This window comes from Aricia agestis, chromosome 2 (assembly GCF_905147365.1).
Source record: "Aricia agestis chromosome 2, ilAriAges1.1, whole genome shotgun sequence".
Taxonomy (NCBI): Eukaryota; Metazoa; Arthropoda; class Insecta; order Lepidoptera; family Lycaenidae; genus Aricia; species Aricia agestis.
In genome coordinates, this window is record NC_056407.1 from 15,095,001 (window position 1) to 15,100,000 (window position 5,000).

The window sequence follows — 5,000 nt, forward strand, 5'->3', positions numbered from 1 at the left end:
GTACTTGTTCGCTATCGGTCTCGCGGTAATATTTAGCCTTAGATGGAGTTTACCACCCACTTAGGGCTGCACTCTCAAGCAACCCGACTCTTAGGAGAGCTCCTCTCGCCGCCTCGCACCGTCGCTACGGGCCTGGCACCCTCTACGGATAAACGGCCCCGTTCAAGGCGAACTTGGACAGGCGCGGCGACGACGAGAAAGCGGAACCTCCCGAACACCACATCTCCCGCGACCGAGACGACCGCGGGATTCAGTGCTGGGCTCTTTCCTGTTCGCTCGCCGCTACTAAGGAAATCCTAGTTAGTTTCTTTTCCTCCGCTTACTAATATGCTTAAATTCGGCGGGTGATCCTCCCTGATCTGAGGCCAACGATAAAAATTTGAGGCAGACGCGATATCCGTCAGCGCAACGACTCCGCCTCCGCGACCGAAATCAATCGGTGCGTCGGCGTCGACGACGCGCCCTTCGGACGTCGAGTCCGCCTACTGTTCATTAATTCAAATAATATAACAGTGTTTTCGACGGCGGTGTTTTCGTTCGAACGTACGCAGCGCATCACGCGCGCCGACGACACAGTTCGACGTGCGTGCACGCCCCGCACACCGATAATCACTCTCGCAAATTTTTTACCTTCACGGAGCGTCGGTGGGGAGCGGCGCACGTCGCCGACGCGAGCGCGCTACCGTACACACCACACAACACGTAACGTTATATTACATTTATGTCTCATATTTAAACGGACCGCACGTGAGGCGCGGCATGGGCGAACCCACACACGCGCGACGCCGCCCGGAACCGTCAATTGTTCGTCGTGAGACGAACAGTGTGGCATATGATTTTATACAGCCGGCCCTCAGACAGGAGTGGTCCTGGATGTTTCTCCACGGACCGCAATGTGCGTTCGAAATGTCGATGTTCAAATGTGTCCTGCAGTTCACACTATGACGCGCAGTTAACTGCGTTCTTCATCGACCCGCGAGCCAAGTGATCCACCGTCCAGGGTAATGGTTTATATTATAAAAAACATGTCACTGGGTGTGAAAAATAAATTGAATGTGAAACAAACAGACCACGGACGTGTTAAGGTCAAACGTGGACATTCGTTTACCGCTCTCTGTTATAATGTTGTATTTACGCCAACCGACGGACGCGCGACGAGCTTACACCCCCCGCACTAGCACACTGACTTTCGCTGCACGCGATCCACCGTCTGTTCATTGGACACTCGTGGCGCGGATTCTTGCCAGTCAACGTGACGCGAACGTGACAGTGTGTGTACAGGTACTAGCGCACTAGCGCGTAGGGGTCAACTCGAGCGTTCAAGTTCGACTCCGTCGTAGCGAGAAAAAAATGTTGTTCAGTTCGATTCGATTGTTTATGGTATAATATTATCGTCGCGTTAATTGAATAACACAACAACATCATACGATAATGATCCTTCCGCAGGTTCCCCTACGGAAACCTTGTTACGACTTTTACTTCCTCTAAATGATCAAGTTTGGTCAACTTCCCAGCAACGCCGACGGCCGTGAAGCCACCGCGTGTCGGTCCGAAGACCTCACTAAATCATTCAATCGGTAGTAGCGACGGGCGGTGTGTACAAAGGGCAGGGACGTAATCAATGCGAGCTTATGACTCGCGTTTACTAGGAATTCCTCGTTTATGGGGGATAATTGCAAACCCCAATCCCCAGCACGAAGGAGTTTCAACGGGTTGCCCGGGCCTCTAGGCCAGGGAGAACATGCTGATTCCTTCAGTGTAGCGCGCGTGCGGCCCAGGACATCTAAGGGCATCACATACCTGTTATTGCTCAATCTCGTGCGGCTCGAAGCCGCCGGTCCCTCTAAGAAGAATTTTAATACGTCGCCAGTGAGTTGCGCGACCGAAGTCGCGCACACCTAAATGGCGACGCCTATTTAGCAGGCTAGAGTCTCGTTCGTTACCGGAATTAACCAGACAAATCGCTCCACCAACTAAGAACGGCCATGCACCACCACCCACCGAATCAAGAAAGAGCTGTTAATCTGTCAATCCTTCCGGTGTCCGGGCCTGGTGAGATTTCCCGTGTTGAGTCAAATTAAGCCGCAGGCTCCACTCCTGGTGGTGCCCTTCCGTCAATTCCTTTAAGTTTCAGCTTTGCAACCATACTCCCCCCGGAGTCCAAAATCTTTGGTTTCCCGGAAGCTGCCCGCCGAGCCATTGTATTAACGTCGGCGGATCGCTAGATGACATATTTACGGTTAGAACTAGGGCGGTATCTAATCGCCTTCGAACCTCTAACTTTCGTTCTTGATTGATGAAAACACCTTTGGCAAATGCTTTCGCTGATGTTCGTCTTGCGACGATCCAAGAATTTCACCTCTAACGTCGCAATACGAATGCCCCCAGTTATCCCTATTAATCATTACCTCGGAGTTCTGAAAACCAACAAAATAGAACCGAGATCATATTCTATTATTCCATGCACGAAATATTCAAGCGGCATTTTGAGCCCGCTTTGAGCACTCTAATTTGTTCAAAGTAAAATTGTCGGCCCACCTCGACACTCACTGAAGAGCACCGCGATAGGATTTTGATATTGAACCGACGTTTTACCGTCGGCTCACCGACGATATGCTCCGCAAACGTGTCAGTATCACCGCGGATGCGGTGCACCGACAGCGCGGCGCACAAATGCAACTACGAGCTTTTTAACCGCAACAATTTTAGTATACGCTATTGGAGCTGGAATTACCGCGGCTGCTGGCACCAGACTTGCCCTCCAATTGTTCCTCGTTAAAATATTTAAAGTGTACTCATTCCGATTACGAGGCCTCGTAAGAGTCCCGTATCGTTATTTTTCGTCACTACCTCCCCGTGCCGGGAGTGGGTAATTTGCGCGCCTGCTGCCTTCCTTGGATGTGGTAGCCGTTTCTCAGGCTCCCTCTCCGGAATCGAACCCTGATTCCCCGTTACCCGTGACAACCATGGTAGTCGCAGAAACTACCATCGAAAGTTGATAAGGCAGACATTTGAAAGATGCGTCGCCGGTACTGGACCATGCGATCGGCAAAAGTTATCCAGATTCATCAAAATAAACGACTTAGGACGCGAGGCCCTCCGTCGATTGGTTTTGATCTAATAAAAGCACTCATCCCATTGCTGGTCAGAGTTCTGATTGCATGTATTAGCTCTAGAATTACCACAGTTATCCAAGTAACTGAGTAAGATCTAAGGAACCAAAACTGATATATTGAGCCATTCGCGGTATCGCCTTAATACGGCTTGCACTGAGACATGCATGGCTTAATCTTTGAGACAAGCATATAACTACTGGCAGGATCAACCAGGGAGCTAACCACTAGAGCCGCACGAATCTCTTCGAGCGCTCGAGGTACTCGCCGTCGACACGCGTGTCGACGGCCAAACAGTGCACGCGCGCACACACGGCGGACCGTGCACGCGCGGTGACCAGTCATTATTTGAATTTTCCCTTTTGTGCGACAAACACAAAAAAAAGAAAACGCGGAGCAACTAAGCTACCGCACATTCGAACGTTCCATATTACGAGATCTATCATCTATGATAGTGTAACAGAGAGTTTAACATGAACTCGTCAACCATATAGATTGTCGCCCGGTGCTGGAGAGATCAGACCACATACATTACGTCAAAGTTGATGTAATACTATATGAAGAAATATTGTAACTTCGCGACCGCTATCAGTTCCACCTTCGACGCGACGGGCACAATACCAGACAACGGCGCACTCTAAACAGGTGCTCCGCGCTCGTACATAATGCCCCGCCGCGATTGTTACGGTGGTAACTTTAACGAACTGCAGCTACCGTTCGGCTCGACACAAAATCAAACTAATGATTATCGCGAGAACCTCACGTTTCGCTGGTCCGTCGGTCGACACGTCGTATATTGTTTGTTTATTATCATTATGATGAGCTCAAATGGATATGGCACAAATTTTTGTATTTTCACACATCGCATAACCAACACCACCATCACTGCTCACTCGCACTCACTCCACATGTATATGCGAATGCGCCGTGCAGATAATGCGCTGGTGTTATGCGATTAAAAATATATGTTGTCACATCGAGTAGTATAGACTTCGATTAACCTAAACCTGGTACCACCACCACCACCACCACCACCCCCCCCATTCCCCCCCCCCCCCCCCGTCCGGAAGGAAAGTTTGAAAAACAAAAACACTCTCAAGACCAATCGGTCGGTTCGCGCATTGAACATCTCACTTTGATATTATACAATTTGAATTATGAATTACAGTGGCGGGACGTGTTCAGTGTTTATTATTATTGTATTGTACATGTGAAACTAGAATAAATAGTACCTACCTGATAATAACAAATGTCGACGGTGGTTATATACAAAATAATAAAAAATATAAAAAAAAAAATTAAAAAAGAAAACTACGGTGGCGGGTCGTGTTCAATGTTTATTATTATTGTATTGTACATAAATCATCATTATTATTATTATTATTATTATTATTATTATATTTATTTTTATAATATTATTATCATTATAATTTGCATCAAATTCTAGGTAATATACTAGGATAGGATTTTTAAAAATGAAACTACATAATATTTTCAATTTGACAACAGACTTGCAACTTTTTCGCTCGCTTATTATCAATGTATATAGATATGATAGCTATTCGCCGCAATCGTTTTGTATAATACTATACACACACTGTTTCACCCGGTACACGTAATATGGTGTGATATTTTTTAGGATAACAATAAATGTAACAAGTAAAGGAGTATATGGGCACATTTGGGCTGTCGGCGGCCACCGCGACCGATGATGAACAAATATTAGTGTCAAATGAAAGTACTGATGATATTTAGAAACAACATTAGGTTAGGTTTGGTTAGGTTAGGTTACCAGCAGCGGAATTAAGTGCCATTATTGAACACACACGAGTAAGTACTAATAAACACTGGTCCTTCTTATGAAAACCTTTCACCTTACCTTCGCGC

The 5,000-nt window shown here is 47.1% G+C and overlaps 2 non-coding genes and 1 pseudogene across 2 annotated transcripts; all 3 read right to left on the bottom strand.

Annotated features, from left to right (window-relative positions):
• The window catches only part of LOC121740118, a 7,965-nt pseudogene extending 7,597 nt beyond the window's left edge, over window positions 1–368 (bottom strand).
• Window positions 369–847: 479 nt separating this feature from the next.
• On the bottom strand, window positions 848–1,004 carry LOC121740136. The gene has a single exon (XR_006037570.1). It is a non-coding gene; the product is annotated as a 5.8S ribosomal RNA (ribosomal RNA).
• A 425-nt stretch (window positions 1,005–1,429) lies between these two features.
• On the bottom strand, window positions 1,430–3,332 carry LOC121740092. The gene has a single exon (XR_006037543.1). It is a non-coding gene; the product is annotated as a small subunit ribosomal RNA (ribosomal RNA).
• Between the last annotated feature and the right edge of the window lie 1,668 nt (window positions 3,333–5,000).